Source organism: Ranitomeya variabilis, chromosome 7 (genome assembly GCF_051348905.1).
Source record: "Ranitomeya variabilis isolate aRanVar5 chromosome 7, aRanVar5.hap1, whole genome shotgun sequence".
Classification (NCBI taxonomy): domain Eukaryota; kingdom Metazoa; phylum Chordata; class Amphibia; order Anura; family Dendrobatidae; genus Ranitomeya; species Ranitomeya variabilis.
Genome location: NC_135238.1, coordinates 48,837,893 through 48,857,707, shown reverse-complemented (window position 1 = coordinate 48,857,707; position 19,815 = coordinate 48,837,893). Strand labels below are relative to the sequence as shown.

At 44.4% G+C, this 19,815-nt stretch overlaps 1 pseudogene across 1 annotated transcript in view; it reads right to left on the bottom strand.

The window, feature by feature from the left end:
* The window catches only part of LOC143786233 (uncharacterized), a 91,075-nt pseudogene that overhangs the window by 49,740 nt on the left and 21,520 nt on the right, over window positions 1-19,815 (bottom strand). Inside the window, exon 3 of the transcript XR_013218249.1 lies at window positions 1,461-2,383. The product of XR_013218249.1 is annotated as an uncharacterized LOC143786233 (transcript). The remainder of the gene's footprint in view (window positions 1-1,460; window positions 2,384-19,815) is intronic.

Genomic DNA, 19,815 nt, shown 5'->3' with positions numbered 1-19,815 from the left:
CCGATCCCACCGGCGAGACACGCACACCACCTCCGGTACCCACCACGAGCAGGTTGGCGGGATTTCAGCATAATACATCTTTTCCCTGCAGACCACACTTCCATATGATAAGAACTGTCAGTACCAAGTTTATTCCAGCACGTAAGTGTAATTAATGTATTAGGTACGGGCACCACATACGTTTATGGTTATTTTAGTGTAATGAACATACACCTGGATGTACGGTACATGGTCTAAGGAGTAAGCAGGGTGACGGCTCACAGCAGTTGGTAATTGGATTGTATATAACGTGCAGCGTATCACCTATTGCCGTACATATTCATGTGGTTGGGTTGCATTTCTGGTAGCTAGGATTGGTCCTTTTTTATCACCCAAGCGCGGTATCAGTTGTTATATGTACTGATTTTTATAGAAGTGGCACATTCTTTGGGGATACCAGCAGCTGGGAGATTCCACAGCTTGTCCCCACTCATCTAGTGGGTACTAGTGGTGAGCGCCAGTGTTATTTGTATATTTATTGAAACAGAATATCCCCCGACGCTGCCTCTGGCACCGAAACCCCTGCCGCTCTTAACAAAACTTCACAGGGGGCAATCCAGCCCAGGCATCCTTTTCTCTCCACAGGTTCCCTTCTAGGAACAGGAAACCGAGGAGCGAGGGGGGCTGCCCCTTTCTATCTCTCTGCAGGTTTTCCTGTTCCAAGGGCGGATCCCCTCTCAGTGGGTTATGTCGTGGCGAAAAGACTAAAAAAAAAAAAAAAAAAAAAAAAAAAAAAAAAGAGACTGACACCCTGTGTCTCTGGCTGTCTTATGTTTTCCCGGCTGCAATCCGGACGATCAAGCGTGCAGTGCACGGCGTGAGTAAAGAGTCTTGGTACCGGCGTGTGGTTGCCCACGGAAACTGGACAAAGGGAAGTCCGGCCTGATTAGGGACTGCAAACTAGAGTCGTATACTATGTATTTCTAATGGACTGTGTGAAGAAGCCGTGTACTGTGTATTTCCAATGGTCTGGGTGAATAAGCCATGTATTATGTGTTTCTAATGGACTGTGTGAAGTAACACATTAAAGGAATGTTTTGTCTGAACTTGCTTGGGTCACTGCCGTTTCACTGCGTATGGTGCTATCGCTGCATCACAACATTCAAAGCTGGAACATTGCATATTTTTATTTATTACATTTAACGTCAAAATAAAGCACAACATATAAGGGAAAAAATATTTTCAGAATTACTGGGATATGAGACATTCCATTGTTATTACTGCAAAAAGTGACATGTCAAATTTCAAAAACTAGGTTTGGTCACTAATGGATTACAATACCTTCTTCCCCAATGTGAGTTACCTCATGTCTAACAAGTTGAGACCTTAAATAAAAAAATATCCCACATTCAGTACATAAAATGGCTTCTCTCCTGTGTGAATTCCCTCATGTGTAACAAGATTTGATTTATCTGAAAAACATTTCCCACATTCTGAACATGAAAATGGCTTCTCTCCTGTGTGAATTCTCACATGTCTAACAAGAGTTGATTTATCTGAAAAACATTTTCCACATTCCGAACATAAAAATGGCTTCTCTCCTGTGTGAACTCTCTCATGTATAACAAGTTTTGATTTCTCTGAAAAACATTTCCCACATTCCAAACATGAAAATGGCTTCTCTCCTGTGTGAACTCTCTCGTGTGAAACAAGAGCAGATTTATTTTTAAAACATTTTCCACATTCTGAACATGAAAATGGCTTCTCTCCTGTGTGAACTCTCTCATGTGTAACAAGATATAATTTTAGAGCAAAACATTTCCCACATTCCGAACATGAAAATGGCTTCTCTCCTGTGTGAACTCTCTCGTGTGTAACAAGTTGTGATTTCTTTGCAAAACATTTCCCACATTCCGAACATGAAAATGGCTTCTCTCCTGTGTGAACTCTCTCATGTGTAACAAGAGATGATTTCTGTGAAAAACATTTCCCACATTCCGAACATGAAAATGGCTTCTCTCCTGTGTGAACTCTCTCATGTGAAACAAGAGTTGTTTTCCTTGTAAAACATTTTCCACATTCTGAACATGAAAATGGCTTCTCTCCTGTGTGAATTTTCTCATGTGTAACAAGATTTGATTTTAGGATGAAATATTTCCCACATTCTGAGCATGAAAATAGCTTCTTCCTCGTGGGAGCTTTTTTATTTTCCACACTTCTTCTGTGACTTTTATTTTGTTTAACAGTCTGTGATGAATTAGGACAGTGTACTTTAAAAGGATCCATGTCTGACATGTTAGCATGTTCTTCATATGGGTCTTCTGCAATACTTTTTTGGATTTTGGAGCTGCTGGTACGACCATCTGTCAAGAATATAACTGATGTGATTTTTGAGTCAAATAACCTTAATACTTATATTTATCTAAATATAAAAAGTAAAAATAAAAAAAAACCATAGAAATTGAAAAGTGTGTAGCAAAGTGCTATTATTAACTGACTAACGGTGTAATTTACATGATGTGGTGATTTCACAAAGAATCAATTGTGCTAATGTTCATTCCCAATCGTTGGCCAGAGGAAACATCAAATAATAAAACATTTGTCATTGGTCACATATTTTATATGAAAATAAAAACGATCGTTGTTGACAGCACATTATCCCCTTTGTGTAAATTGAGGATGTTCTGCAATAAAAAAAAGCCAAGAAATAAGGAAACAAATCATCATTCCTTCATCAAAATGAATGCTAATAAGCCCCAATCACCTTCCTATACCATCAATCACTGCTCATTGATGAAATTATATTCTCCTTGCAGCCGCTGGATTTTATTCTGCAGGAAACCTAGAGGGCTATAGCAGTCACCTCTCTGTGTTAAGAGCTTCGTGCACAACCTCAAGGACTGTAAGCGAGTGGTTGCAAGGAACATATTTCAATTTCACCTGGTAGCCGCTCTCCCAGTAAAACAGCCTAACATGCTTTAAATACTATTTAAATACAGGTTACCAATATATGTCAACGTAAATAGCATTTTTGTAGCTGACAGGTTCTCTTTTTGACTTACACAGGCAGATATTGACCTGTAACAAGGACGGATTCATGATGTGGGAGCAGCTTTGTTCTCTCTCCCCATAGATAATAGATGAATGTTTGGCCGAACCGTCATGGCTATGGTGGATTTCAAGGACAGTGCGGTCAGCAGACTCAGGTACAAGTAATGTCTATACTAACATCTATAATTACATGTCTGTCTGTGGTCTGGACTGTTTTAGAATAATAAAGCATAATTGGTTTCCATATTGCATCCTCTAATGACTGCTGTGGTAATTATGTCTATTCTTCACTGAACACTTCACATCGACCACTGGCACTCCATCTTCCATGTGACAGAGTGCAGGACTTGCTCATATTGTGTCACTTGTGCTTAGAGAAATGCTCAGGTGTCAGTACTACTAGGTGGTGTCCGTCTCACACAATCGCTGACCGCTACATGCAGAACAGAGGAGCCGTATGGTCGTGTATTAGGAAGTCATGGCCATGGAGGAATATAAAGATGGATAAGCCCAGGCAATTCTCTACTTTTTCTTATAATATACTCCTGTGGCTGTGACTATGAGACAATTACCTTAAAACTGTTTTTTTTTCTAATCTCCAGCTAGTTCCATATATTAAATAGGTTACTTAGGTTATATATTAATCCTGGAACCAGAACCATGATGGATATGATGTAAAACACTAAAGTAGATACTTTGCCATTGTGGTCTGTCATGCGTCTTTAATGATCTATCATCGCAGTCTATTCTTAAATGCATATTATAGATACACAACCAGTCTTATTACATGTTGCAATATCATAATGTCAACCCTATGTGATCTGTATTTTAGCCGAATGGGGAAATCTGTGGTAAAAAAAAAACCACACACAAATTGTCTCTTCAGAGAGGAAGAGAACTAGAACTCTAGTGCCACCTATTGGAAATAGCAATCCTAACAGTCAATGTCGACCCTTTAACGAGCCTTGTCACATGACTTAGGATAATAGCCAAACCAGAATCTCAATTTGCAGATACTGTGTTTCAGGGTACTGAAGTCATGTGACAAGGCTCGTTAAAGGGTCGACATTGACTTTTAGGATTGCTACTTCCAAAACGTGGCATAAAGCTATGTGCACACGCTGCGCACTTTGCTGCGGATCTGCAGCGTTTCCGCAACTGCGGGTCCGCAGCAGTTGCCCATGCTTTTACAGTACAATGTAAACCTATGGGAAACGCAATCTGCAGAGCACATGCTGCAGGAAGAAAACGTGCGGAAACGCAGCGGTTTACATTCCGCAGCATGTCAATTCTTTGTGCGGAATCCACAGCGGTTTTACACCTGCTCCATAATAGAAAACCGCAGTGGAATCCGCACAAAAACCACCGAAAATCTGTGGTAATTCCGCAGGAAATCCGCAGGTAAAAAGCTATGCCTTTTACCTCAGTTTTTCACAAATCCGCAAACCTCAAGAATACGTGTGCACATACCCTTAGAGTTCTAGTCCTCTTCCTCTCTGAAGAGACAATTTGCATATTTCCAGGAGGAGCATTGCAGCTTTAAGTCTCCTAATCTCGGCATGCTTAGCATGTCAGTCTCCGCAAGGAGAAATGATACTTCTTGGATATAAAAAAAACACATAACATAAAACTTCAACTGTTCGGTCCGGTGAATGAGGAGATATTGAGTCTTCTGTTTTATTTGGTGGCGACTCCTCACTGGGGCAGTTACCTGTAGGAACGTCCTCTTTGCAGCACTCATCATCCCGCACATCACTTTCTCCTTTCTCCATTATGGCTTCACCTTTGATATTCTTCAGTTATTTTCCTGGATGTCAAAGCTGTGAAAGTAATAATGTAAAAGTCACAGACAGAAGGAAGAATCACATGGAATGTTCTAGATGGAGGATTTTACTACAAGCTCATGGGGCACCTGAGCCGCCAAAAGATGCTGATATCTCTGCCTCCTATATCACCAGAGCTGCCCTCAGTCAGTACGGCGGTGTGTAGTGATAGAAGCAGGCATCACTGTAAGTAACTGCATTATGGCAAAGTGATTTCCTTCATTAAATGCACTAGCAGTTTTATTTTTGCATTATTTAAGCAATGTTTTGTCTGGAGATGTTGTATTTTTGGGATACATGCTATTTTTTTGTGAGGTTGGAAACATTTTTTCTTTTTATGGCATTCATTTCTGATCTAAATGTCATGTTAGAGAAGTTGTCTACCAATTTTTTTATATTTACATGAAGCCCAGTATGGTTTGAACCACATGTCAATGTCTGGCCTGTGGGCCAAATCTGTCTGGCAGGGCGATTACATCTGGTTGTTCGCACCACCTCACCCCCTTCCCAGCATCACTCCAACTGTTCAGCATCCTGGACCGATACAGTTGAAGGTAATAATGAATGAGGGATCTCAGCCATAATTCTCCTTCTGCATCTGATGTGTCAGCGTAGCAAGTGCAATAACTTTACTATTCCGCTCCAGCTGTGCTGAGCAGTGACGAGCTTCAGAGTACTCGCTGTCGAGTCTGGAGCACAGGGGATAGCTGAGTATTTTTAATGTGGGGACCATTATGTAATATGGAGTATTTCTTCGGGCCATTATACTGTAAGGAGAGATATGCGGGGCCATTATAGTGTATGAATGACTATATGGAGGCATTACACTGTATGGAGGACAATTTGGAGCCCATTTTACTGTATGTAGGTGTCACGCTATGACAGATGTAAGTAAGGGAGAGGGGCCTAAAACAGTCCCTGGAACTGCGTCCCTAACTATCCCTGTCTCAGGGGTACTCTTAATGGTAGTGAGGCCTGGGTCTCAAACCTTACTATGATCTTGTCCAGCAAGGGCCAGCTGGTGTAGATTGCCTTGATGCTACAATGGAACGGGAAACAGTGGCTATCCTGGAAGAACTTGAAAGGGAGAACACCAACCCCGCCCAAAGTACCTTTCCTGCATCCGTTCTGTCCAGGTCTACCACATTCTTCTCCTTTTATGTCCACAAATCGAGATTTGGAGATTTGTGTTGGCAGATTTTCAAAATATTTCGAGTTACAGGAGGAGGGACAATTTAACTAGGGCACATCGACAGGTGCTGAAGGAATTAAAATTGATAAAGGATGTGGTTATTAAACCAGTGGACAAGGGGGGGCGGGGCGAGGGAAGTGGTCATCTGGAAGACGGACCTGCATGAAGAGGAGGCTTTCCGCCAACTCAGGGATAGGGCAGCAGACATTTCATTATCTAAAAATCCTGTTGGTGATTTCTCAGCAATCCTTAGTGGGATATTGGAAAAAGCTTTTCAACAGGGCATCATCCCCAAGAGAATCTATGAGGGCCTTGTTGTCAAAAATCCAGTGATCCCTACTTTTTACTTGCTGCCTAAGATCCACAAGGATCCCCTAGTTCCGCCAGGGCGTCCTATTGTTTCTGGCATTGGAGGGCTATGTGATCCAACATGAAAATTCATTGAATATTACCTTCATCCATTGGTAGAGACGCTGCCCTCCTATGTCAGGAACACTACGGACGTCCTGGGGAAATTAAGTGGCTTAACTATGAAACCAGACATGCTCCTGGTCACAATTGATGTGGAGTCACGCTATACAAGTATTGGACATTCCAATGGCTTAAGGGCGGTAAGATTTTTTTCTTGAAACCAGCAATCTAGACCCTGATCTGCGCTCTCTCGTCCTAAACTGCTGGAATTTGTGCCGACACAATTGTTTCACCTAAGGACCGGTTCTTTCTCAAGCAACAGTTCACTGCGATGGGTGCGGCGTGTGCGCCATCGTACTCAAACCTCTTTCTCGGATTCTGGGAGAGGGAGGTCCTTGGTGATGGCGTTCGCGACGCTTCCCATGCGCAGTTCTAGTATCGGTATATAGATGATTTTTTCATTGTTTGGCAGGGTCCCGAGCCCGGGCTTTGTGATTTCATCCATGAGCTAAATCAGAATCACTATAATATCAATTTAACGTATAAAATCGCAGTAAAAGAAATTGATTTTTTGGACGTCAGAGTTATGATTGATGATATTGATATGGTGCAGACTAACGTATTCCGTAAGGAAACGTCGGTCAATTCATTACTACATGTGTCTAGTGCACGTCTCCTCTACAATACGACCTGTCCCAATAGGGCAGTTCCTACAGATGAGGAGGATTTGCTGCGTGGATGGGCAGTTCGACGCCTAGGCTCGTGATCTCTCCAGCAGATTCCGGGATCGAGGTTACAGCAATAGGAGCACTAAACAGGGTTACCAATGGGCCAGGAAAGCACCGAGACATCAACTTCTATGTTCAACAATGACCAGCATTAAAAAGGATCAGCCTTTGCGTTTTATTATCACATTTAACGATCAATGGGGATCCATTTGTAGGATTCTACAGAAACATTAGCAAGTGTTAAAAACAGAACCCACTCTTGAACGAGTGATTCCGGACCATCCGCTTCTGACGGAGAGGCGAGGTAGAAATTTGTGTGATATTTTGGTTAGAAGCCACTATGTGGCCAATGCTCCAAATCCTTTTGGAGCAGGTAAGCAAAAGTCATAGTTACTCACCGATAACGGTGTTTCTCGGAGCCCATGACAGCACTACGGAGAGAGGGGATCCGCCCTTCAGGGACAGGAAACCTACAGATACATAAGGGCGGTACCTCTCCCTCGCATCAGTTGGTTTACAGAGCATCGGAGGACCTCCAGGTTAGTTTACAACAGAGAAAATACCACATTATAACATTTCTTAACAGAAAAGGAACCCCGTGCCTAAATTGTAATATATGAACTATATAAATCATATGTGATTAAAGGTGCTCACCGCACTCGTGATGGGAGGGAAATAAGCGAGTGCTGTCATGGGCTCCGAGAAACACCGTTATCGGTGAGTAACTATGACTTTCTCGGTCCCCCATGACAGCACTACGGAGAGAATTGCAGAGATTAAGCTTAGGGAGGGACCACCGCCTCAAGAACCCTTCGACCGAAGGTCAGGTCAGACACAGAGGCTAGATTTAATCTATAGTGCCTAAAAAAGGTCGACGGTGATGACCAGGTGGCCGCCTTACAGATCTGTTCTATTGATACCTCTGACCTCTCAGCCCATGAGGTAGCTACTGCTCTTGTGGAATGCGCTCTTATACCGTCCGGGATCGCATTCCCCGTGGATGAATATGCCAACGCTATTGCCTCTTTTATCCACCTTGCCAAGGTACCCTTGGATGCCCGGAATCCTTTTCTGGGACCCTGAAAACAGACAAAGAGAGAGCCTTCCTTCCTATACTCCCTAGTGGAATCTAGGTATTGGACTAGACATCTTCTGACGTCTAGGTTATGGAAGTTCTGCTCTTTCTCATTTCTAGGGTTCGGGCAGAAGGACGGCAGGGATATTTCCTGTGACCTATGGAATTTTGTTGCCACTTTTGGCAAATAGGCCGGGTCAGGTTTTAGAGTGACTCTATCATCCATGATTTTTGTGAAAGGGGGGTTAGAGGACAGGGCTTGAATGTCGCTTATCCTGCGTGCCGATGTTAAGGCTACTAGAAGAATGGTTTTTAGTGACAGTATTTTTATGGGAATCACATCTATGGGTTCGAATGGTGGACCAGATAATGCTGAAAGGACTAAGTTTAGGTCCCATGAGGGCATCTTTTGGGTAACTACAGGTTTTGATCTTGTTACCGCTTTAACGAATCTTATTATCCACGGGTTGGCTGCTATATTCTGGTTATAGAGAGCACCCAGGGCTGCTATCTGCACCTTAAGGGTACTAACCGCTAATCCTTGTTCCAGCCCTTTTTGTAGGAACTCAAGTATCTTATTAATTGAAGGTCCCTCCTGGATTTTGACTTTAGATACAGACAAGAATTTTTTCCATGTTTTGCCATAAATTTTGGTAGTAATAGGTTTTCTACATTTTAATAATGTTGTAACCAAGTTGTCTGAAAAACCTCTTTTTATTAATAGTTCCCGCTCAAAAGCCAGGCTGTCAAATGCAAGTTCGTCTCCTGTGGGTGGAGGATCGGTCCTTGCTGTAACAGGTCTGGCAAATTCGGAAGAACCCATGGGTCTGAGACTGATAGCATCCTTAGCCAGGAAAACCATGTCCTTTTTGGCCAGAATGGGGCAATAAGGATCATCTTTGTTTTGTCCTCTCTGACCTTGCGGATGACCGCCGGAATTAGGATGGTTGGTGGAAAGGCGTAAGTTAGTTTGTGTGTCCAAGGAATGAGAAAAGCATCCAGAGCCTGGGGATTCCCTTCTGGGTTTAGAGAACAAAATTTGTTTACTTTTTTGTTTTTGTGATTGGCGAACAGATCTATTGTTGGGGTTCCCCACATTCTCGTGATCTGGTTGTAAACGGACTGATTTAGGGACCATTCGCCTTGTCTCAACTGAGTTCGACTCAGGTAGTCTGCTTTCTCGTTTTTTGACCCTTGAATATGTAGTGCGGAAAGGGAGAGTAGATTCGTTTCCGCCAGGCGGAGAATTTTGGCGGAGGAATTCATCAGTAACTGAGACCTTGTTCCCCCCTGGTGATTGATATAGGCTACTGTCACTATATTGTCCGAGAAAATTCGGACACGATGTCCTCGAATGTAGGGAAGAAATGATAGGAGAGCCTGATACACTGCCCAGAGTTCTTTTTGATTCGAGGATGCTGATAGTTCCTGAATTGACCAGTTGCCCTGAGTCACTCTGTTTCCCATGTGGGCTCCCCACCCCCTGGGACTTGCATCGGTTGTTATTACCCGGGATATTTCGGGTACCCAGGGAATCCCTCTTGAAATATTCTGGCTCTTTCCCCACCAGAGAAGGGAATGAATAACAGAGGAATTTAGAGTGACCCTGCTTTCCAGATTGTTTTTTAATATTACCTGCCATTCTAGTATGTGCCACTGAAGCTCTCTTGTGTGGAATTGTGCGAAGGGTATCGCCGGCAGGCATGAGGAAAGGGACCCCAATAGGGACATTGCCCTCCTTAGAGTCATGGAGGGGTTTTGCAGCGTTTGTGCTATCATGGCTAGTATTTTGTCCTTTTTGGGGCCCGGGAGCCGGCACTCTTGAACCCGGGAATCTAACGTCAGCCCTAGGAACTCCTGTACCTGAGAGGGTTCCAACTTCGACTTTTTTATATTTATGAGCCAACCCAAGTTCGTTAGAATAGTCATTACTCGGTCTCTCTGTTCTCTGCAACTTTGAGCCGAGTCGCTGGCAATAAGAAAATCGTCCAGGTAGGGAACTATGATAATGTTTTGTTCCCTTATGTGGGCCATCATCTCCGCTACTATTTTTGTGAATATCCGCGGAGCTATAGAAATCCCAAACGGAAGGGCCCTGTACTGGAAGTTTCTTATTTTCCCTTTTATGGACACCGCCATCCTGAGAAACTTTTGAGAAAGCTCGTGGATGGGCACATGATAATATGCGTCGGTTAGATCTATCACAACCATGTAGCAATTTGGAAAGAGAATCTTTATTGTGGATTTTATTGTCTCCATTTTGAATTTGTGATTTCTTACGTAGTTGTTTAAGTTCCTTAAATTTATAATTGTCCGAAAGGACCCGTCGGGTTTCGGTACCAGAAAGAGAGGGGAGAAAAACCCGTCCCCCATTTCCTGAGGAGAAATCTCCCGAATTACAGCTTTTTGTAGAAGGGAGATAATCTCTTTTTCTAGTGCCGCTTGCTCTATCGTCGAAGACCTCATTTTTGTCACAACATAATTTCGAGGAGGGAGGGAAAGGAAATCTATTTTTAGACCAGATTGTATGAGTCTTAGAATCCAGGTGTTGTTGGAAATTTTCTTCCAAGCCGGAAGAAATGTGGTGAGCCTTCCCCCCACCGCAGGGAGAATGTCATTTGGCGGGTTTTTTTATCACGGGAGGTGTTGCCAAAGAGGTAGCCTCTATCTCGTCTTCTACCTTCTTCCCACTTATTTTGGTCTCTAGGTGGTCTTCGACGAAAAAATTTTCTACTCCGAAAGGACTGTTTAAATGGGGTTGGTCCCAGATTTGGAAACCCCTTCTTTTTGTCACCCGCTTTCTGGAGGATGTCATCCAGGGTTTCCCCAAATAAGAAGTTTCCCTCGCAAGGTATAGAACACAGCTTCAACTTTGTTTGGAGATCCCCTGGCCAGCTTTTAAGCCAAAGGGTCCTTCTGGCCGCGTTGGAGAGGGCAGCGGCTTTGGATGTTAGACGCACTGAGTCCGCTGAGGAGTCTGCTAGGAAAGCTGCTGCAGCTCTAATTGCAGGGATTGAGTCTAATTTATTCCTGGGTGATCCGTCCTTGATCTGGCTTTCCAACTGGTCAACCCATACCATTAAAGACCTGGAGGTGCAGGTTGCCGCGACTGCAGGTCTCAGGCTACCCCCAGCCGATTCCCAAGCCCCTTTGAGAAAGGTATCTGCTTTTTTGTCTAAGGGGTCTTTGAGGGTACCCATATCCTCAAATGGGAGCGCAAATTTTTTTGAAGCTTTGGCTACTGCCACGTCCAATTTGGGTGCCTTGTCCCAAGAAGTGGACGCTTCATCATCGAAGGGATATTTTCTTTTCAGCGAGGGTACTGAAGAATTTTTTCTGTCTGGTTTCTCCCATTCTTTTTTGATTAGAGTCTGGACATTGGAGTTTAACGGAAAAGCTCTCCGCTTTTTTTGTGTCAGACCTCCAAACATGATGTCTTGAGCCGTTTTATCAGGCCTGGGATCCTCAACCCCCATGGTGGCCCTGACGACTTTAACTAAAGCGTCCACTTCCTCTAATGGGAAACAGTGACGGCCCGAATCTTCATCAGAGGAAGATAGGGAGGATTTGGAATCATCAGAGTCCGCGTCCTCAGATGAGGATCGGACAGAGTGAGCATATACCGTCTCCTTCGCCTTTTCCTTCCCTTTTTTGGAGGATAACAGGGCATTCTGAACTTCTGATCTAATTATATTTTTAAGTTCAGAGGCAAAGTCAGGGGTTTCTTCACACAATAGATGCTGGATACAGGATTTACAAAGCTTTTTTCCCCAAGTTACCGGCAAAGCTTTGTTACATGTGGGGCAGACTCTATTTTTCTTTTTCTCCAGGCTCTTCTTACCCTAGTAAGGGAGAAGAGGGAGCCCTATTATAGGAGTGTATACTTTCACGAAGATCACTCACCATTCAGATGTGAAGGCAGGTACCGGTTCTGGAAGAGGGCCGGGATCTGGTAGTGGAGTCTCCTGAGGAGGGGAGTTAGTCCTTGCAGCAGATCTGCTGCGCTGTGTGGATCGACTGCTTGATCCACTTCTTCTGGAGCTCTTTGGGTCATTTTTCTTATGCTGCTGCTGCCTGGCTGGCAGCTGCTGGGAATCGCTGTCCTCCATAATGAAAGGGAGATAGTGCGACAACTAAGTGTGCACCATCTCCCTTTTTGAATCCGGCGCTCCCCCGGCGTTCTTCCTCATTTCCGGTCCTGCGCACATCCCCGGGAGAGGAGATATTACCGCGCATGCGCGCGGGGACGACCCGGAAGTTGATGCCGCATTTCCGGAGCGGCGGCCATCTTTCTTCACCCAGAGCGTGCAGCAGCCTGCACCGAAGCTCCGGGTGACCAGCGCCCCTTTGTCCATCGGAGTCCGGCGGCGGCCTCTCCCCCGCACACCCTGGAGAACCCCTCGGTCCCAGCGGTGGCGGCTTCGGGTGCCGGACACGCCGCGGCAGGAGCCTCCTCGCTGCCGGAACTCGGCTGCCCGGTCCCGGTCCTTGGATACGACGTCTTCTTTGCAGGTACTGCCGAAGAGAGGTTCCCCGTCAGGGACAGGAAACCAACTGATGCGAGGGAGAGGTACCGCCCTTATGTATCTGTAGGTTTCCTGTCCCTGAAGGGCGGATCCCCTCTCTCCGTAGTGCTGTCATGGGGGACCGAGAAAATGGGGTTGTTATCCTTGTGGTTCTTGTACAGCTTGCCGGAATATTGTCCGAGCTACATCATTTACAATAGCTAATGGTAGTAGGGATTACCGGATAACTAGTTATATCACATGTAGTACCACCCATGTGGTGTACTATGCCATCTGCACCGGTAACATAATTTATGTGGGGCTTACATTGCGTGAATTTAAGATTAGGACATGAGAGCATGTGAGGGACATCGTGGTGGCCAAACAGTTGGATGGAGATGTTGAGTTCAAAACCATTCCTAGGCATTTCAAGCTGTGCCATTACTCTGATCTGACCGCATTAAAGATCCGTGGGATAGATAAGGGGCATTGTGGTACGAGAGGTGGGGATTTGAAACAGGTCCTGGCGCAACTTGAATGCCATTGGATTGTTACTTTGGGCACGATGTCCCCGCATGGTCTGAATGAGAAATTATCCTTTGTTCCCTTTTTATGAATACACTGCTGCATTTCCTTCATGGCCTGTATTAGGAGTCACTAGTTAGCATTATTTATGCTCACCTATGTACCGTAGCTGTTTCTGTTTTTGGTTTATAGACGGTTTTTGCATTTCCTTTTTCTTTTCTCCCCACTAATGTTTTATGTGTTTATTTTTTTTATTTTTTTAATGTTCTTTTTAACAGTGTTATATCACTAGGAAAATCTAGGGGATCTTCACCACTTCATTAGATGGATCTCTATTCCTAATTATTGAATGGACTTCAGTATCATGTAGTGGACGGACATCGTATGGAATAGTGAAGAAGATATTAATTTATGTGCTGAAGACTTTATCTTCTGTCTTTCAGGATCTATGTTCATTATATTCTTGTTCCTTCATTAATTGCTGTTTTTTAACTTTTTCATATATATCATTTGCATACTGCATTAATATACTTACCAGACATGCTGTAATTTATGGCCCACAATTTTGCCCACATTTAAAATTGGTGCGGCATTGAGCGCATGCGCGGTGGGTCCTTTGCAGCCTCGCGTCATTGAAGGCGTCCTGTTGGCTCGGCGCGGGTAGATGACGTCACAGGAAGTTTTCTCCTTACACGCTCCATAGCCTGGACAGATGGAGGTGACGCGCTTTTCGGCTGGGACCACACTGCGCATGCACTGCAATTAATGCGGTGCTAATTTCGAACACTTGTGACTATATATATCTCGCATGCACAGGTGGTCTATACCGCCCCCTGAGGAAGCCAACTACGTGAAACTCACGTCCGGGTTAGCGTGCACTCCTCACTCGACACATGGGTAAGCACTGTAGCATCTCATTAATGTGAGCAGCAGTTTCTTTCCCTGATCATATCAACCATATGGCAAATGGGATTGATTAATACCCCTTACATGTCCATATGATCTTTACTATATCTGATTGGGGTAAAAAAAAATTGTGACATTTTTCCCTGTGCGACAATACTTCTTTCTGCAGTTTTTCTACACACGCACAGGGTTCGTTATTCAGCTTAATCCTCATTTGCTATCTTTGTATGTTGTTAAGTCTCCTGGTTGTAGTGACGCCTGGTTTTCTTTTTCTTCCTCAATTTTAACTTTTGTCATGTTTGTTGTTAGTGGGCTACATGCCCGCCTAATTTATGTGAGTGAGCTGTTTTGACTAATAAAGACATTTTGTATTTTAATATAACTGATTGTTTCATCTCACTTTCATATTTCACTCAGAGCTGTTGCTCCTTTTTTCTTTGTAGGATCATACATATGATCTTGTTAAACCCTAATCTGTCCCCTCCCCCACCCCATACGGCTTGGTACAGAGATGTAAGGGAAAAAAGACACAAATACAAAACAGGGATAACTGAATACCACTATCATACAACAGCACTTACCAAAATAGGCAGGAGGATAAGGAAAGGAAGGAATACACAAACCATCAGATTGATCCATCAATCTAATTCCTATTCAGAGCAATACTATATCCACCATGACTGCAGTTTATGGGTTAGTCTCTATCCCTAGGATACACAGGCATCACTTGTGCTATCTAAATTTAGTTTTGCCTAACAAGCTTCCTCATAGGGTTGGGGCTATACCTTTTTTTAAAGAGATTATAATAGTGAGATTTAACAGGCACACTGCTGGATGTTTATTAATTTATGTACCACTATTTTTTAACCCCTTCCAGACCTGTGACGCCACGTAGGCATCATGAAAGTCAGTGCCAATCCGACCTGTGACGCCTATGTGGCATCATGAAGGTATTGCGTCCCTGTAGATCGGGTGAAAGGGTTAACTCCAATTTCACCCGATCTGCAAGGCAGGGGGAGTGGTACTTCAGCCCAGGGGGGGTGGCTTCACCCCCCCCCTACAATCGCCCTGATTGGCTGTTGAAAGTGAAACAGCCAATCAGAGCGATTTGTAATATTTCACCTGTGAAAAGTGGTGAAATATTACAATCCATCCATGGCCGATGCTGCAATATCATCGGCCATGGCTGGAAACCCTGATCTGCCCCCGCCACCGATCTCCTCCCCTGTCCTCTGTCCTGTGCTCCGCTCCCCTCCGTCCTCCTGTCCGCTCCCCCGTGCACCGATCCCACCCCCCAGTGCACCGATCCCACCCCCCCATACTTGCCGAGCCTCCTGGTGTCCGTCCGTGTTCTCCATGGGCGCCGCCATCTTCCAATATGGCGGGCGAATGCGCAGTGCGCCCGCCGAATCAGCCAGCAGATTCGTTCCAGGTACATTTTGATCACTGTGATAAAACCTATCACAGTGATCAAAATAAAAAAAATTGTACATGAACACCCCTTTATCACCTCCATAGGTAGGGACAATAATAAAATAAAGAAATTATATTTACTTTTATTTTTCCACTAGGGTTAGGGTTAGAATTGGGGTTAGAATCAGGCTATGTGCACACGGTGCGGATTTGGCTGCGGATCCGTAGCAGTTTTCCATGCGTTGTACAGTACCATGTAAACCTATGGAAAACCAAATCCGCTGTGCCCATGGTGCAGAAAACACCGAGCGGAAACGCTACGTTGTATTTTCCGCAGCACGTCAATTCTTTGTGCGGATTCTGCAATAGGAATCCACAGGTGAAATCCGCACAAAAAACACTGGAAATCCGCAGGTAAAACGCAGCGCCTTTTACCTGCGGATTTTTCAAAAATGGTGCGGAAAAATCTCACACGAATCCGCAACGTGGGCACATAGAGTTAGGGTTGGAATTAGGGTTAAGATTAGGCTTGTGGTTAGGGTTATGGGTGTGTTGGGGTTAGGGTTGGGATTAGGGGTGTGTTGGGGTTAGGGTTGTGGTTAGGGGTGTGTTGGGGTTATGGCTAGAGTTGGGATTAGGGTTAGGGGTGTGTTGGGGTTAGTGTTGGAGTTAGAATTGAGGGGTTTCCACTGTTTAGGCACATCAGGGGTCTCCAAACGCAACATGGCGCCACCACTGATTCCAGCCAATCTTGCGTTCAAAAAGTCAAATGGTACTCCCTCCCTTCTGAGCCCCGACGTGCGCCCGAACAGTGGTTTACCCCCACATATGGGGTACCAGCATACTCAGGACAAACTGGGCAACAACTGTTGGGGTCCAATTTCTCCTGTTACCCTTGCAAAAATAAAAAATTGCTTGCTAAAACAGAATGTTTGAGGAAAGAAAAATGATTTTTTATTTTCACAGCTCTGCGTTGTAAACTTCTGTGAAGCACTTGGGGGTTTAAAGTGGTCACCGCACATCTAGATTAGTTCCATGGGAGGTCTAGTTTCCAAAATGGGGTCACATGTGGGAGAGCTCCAATGTTTAGGCTCTCCAAACGCAACATGGTGTCCGCTAACGATTGGAGCTAATCTTTCATTCAAAAAGTCAAATGGCGCTCCTTCCCTTACGAGCCCTGCCGTGTGCACAAACAGTGGTTTACCCCCACTTGTGAGGTATCAGTGTACTCAGGAAAAATTGCCCAACACATTTTAGGATCCATTTTATCCTGTTGCCCATGTGGAAATGAGCAAATTGAGGCTAAAAGAAATTTTGTTAAAAATAAAGTACTTTTTTTATTTTTACGGATCAATTTGTGAAGCACCTGGGGGTTCAAAGTGCTCACTATGCATCTAGATAAGCTCCTTGGGGAGTCTAGTTTCCAAAATGGGGTCATATGTGGGGGAGCTCCAATGTTTAGGCACACAGGGGCTCTCCAAACGCAACATGGTGTCCGCTAAAGATTGGAGCTAATTTTTAATTCAGAAGTCAAAAGGCGCTCCTTCCCTTCCGAGCCTTGCTGTGTGCCCAAACAATGGTTCCCCCCCCCACATATGGGGTATCGGCATACCCAGGACAAATTGTACAATGACTTTTAGGGTCCAGTTTCTCTTTTTACCCTTGGGAAAATAAAAAAAATTGTTGCTAAAAGATCATTTTTGTGAGAAAAAAGTTAAGTTCATCGTTTCCTTCCATGTTGCTTCTGCTGCTGTGAAGCACCTGAAGGGTTAATAAACTTCTTGAATGTGGTTTTGGGCACCTTGAGGGGTGCAGTTTTTAGAATGGTGTCACTTTTGGGTATTTTCAGCCATATGGACCCCTCAAACTGACTTCAAACGTGAGGTGGTCCCTAAAAAAAATGGTTTTGTAAATTTCGTTCGCGGTCAAATTTTAACCCTTATAACTTCCTAGCAAAAAATAATTTTTTTTCCAAAATTGTGCTGATGTAAAGTAGACATGTGGGTAATGTTATTTATTAACTATTTTGTGTCACATACCTCTCTTGTTTAACAGAATAAAAATTTGAAAATTGCGAAATTTTCAAAATTTTCGCCAAATTTCCATTTTTTTCACAAATAAACGCAAAAATTATTGACCTAAATTTACCACTAGCATGAAGCCCAATATGTCACGAAAAAACAGTCACAGAACCGCTAGGATCAGTTGAAGCGTTCCTGAGTTATTACCTCATAAAGGGACACTGGTCAGAATTGCAAAAAACAGCCAGGTCATTAAGGTCAAAATAGGCTGGGTCATGAAGGCGTTAACAAAGTATAATAAAATCCACGTTTTAATGCCTCCTTAATTAGGGCTTATTTACCCTCTGGGTAATTTGGTATTATTTTATTAATTTTCAATCCCCATGGGTCACATATAATGTTCTATACAGAATAATGGATCTCATATATTGCCCCATACAGTATACTGGCCCCACATAATGCTGCATACAGTACACTGGCCCCGGATAATGTACCACACAGTATAATGGAACCCATATGAATCTACATACAGAATAATGGACCCCATATATTGCCCCATACAGTATATTGGCCCCATATAATGTTCCTTAAAGTATAATGGCCCCATATATTTCTCAACACAGAATACTTGGCCCCATATATTGCTCCATTTATAAAAGAAAACAAACAAAAACAAATACTCATTTCCCCCATATAATGCTGCATACAGTACACTGGCCCCATATAATGTACCACACAGTATAGTGGAACCCATATGAATCTACATACAGAATAATGGACCCCCATATAATGCTCCATTTATAAAGAAAAAAACCAACAAAAAAAACCCCCAACAAATACTCATTTCTCCCCGTTGTGTTCCCTGCTGCCAGAGCTCCAGAGTCCACTGTCATTTCACAGACCGACTTTGATGCGGCCCCAGCCTGATCCTGGTGATTGACAGGTCTCATGTGCGTACATAGGGAGAGACCTGTCAGTCATCTGAAGCCGGGTGGAATCTAAATAGATTTTGTCAGAAACACAGCAGCATTTTAAAATAAAACATACTTGGCTGCAATCATGCAGCATGAATCTAACGACAGGTTCTCTTTAACCCCTTTCTGCCAGCTGATGGGATAGTACGTCAGCTGGCAGACTCCAGCGGTGAGCCCACCTCAAAGCCGCGACCTAAGCTGTTTTCAACAGCTGACATGTGAGCGCAATCGCTACACTACTGCAATGCCTGCACATGAGATATGCCCTGCGACATAGCTAATCAGAAGAACTGTACTATATGTCTGGAGGTATTAGCTAATGTTATTCCATATCAGGACAGGATCTCGGAGCTGGGAATACCCCTATAATCAGTCTCCAGCCCCCCACATGGAGAACACATTACTAGCAGATGGCCGCAGTGTATGGGGCACAGAACAGACGGTGACAATTGGAAACATCAATAGAAACAGAACAAATCGCTGCTAATCTCCGCCCACAGCTGTGAGGAGAGGCCTCCAGACCCCGCTTATGGCGCTTATTACTGCAGCATTTCCTTCTTCACACTATGAGGAACACAGGCGCCATCTAGTGGGAGCAGCGCGGTGTGGGGGGAGATCCGGCCAGGAGGCCCGGGCACCGGCCCCAGCACGTCCCCTGTACAGCCGGGCAGGATGGTGCTGCAGCCCCGGGGAGAGCTCCGGCCTCACGCCCGCCCGCTCAGCATTATCACATCATATGGGGACGAGAAACATAAAATCCCCGTCACCCCCAGAAGGCGCCACTCATAAATCTCACCGTGGCGATCACCGTATCGCTAACAGCCCGGAATTCCACCCCAGCACCACACACGGGCACTGGAACCTTCCGCCGTCTCCCGCTCAGCACAGCACACATCCCAGAAGCCTTTGCGCGAGCGAGGAGTTCTTCTCTACATCCCACATAAAAACCTTCCAAGCTCATCGTTCACAATGCAATAATAACCAAGATCGCTAAAAATAATAATCGTCGCCATCTCCGTTATTCGTACGTGAAACCGTTGCAGTAAAGCGATTTGCATTGAGAGGGACTATATTGTGTAGCGGAGGGATACTTCATGTAAGAAAATAACTATAGTTTGCTTTATGATGTCATCAGCCTGCGACGGCAGCGTGAGAATGAGGTCCTGCAATCCCATTGGCTCTCGCTGAGTCTGGTTAGGGAGCGCTAATAAA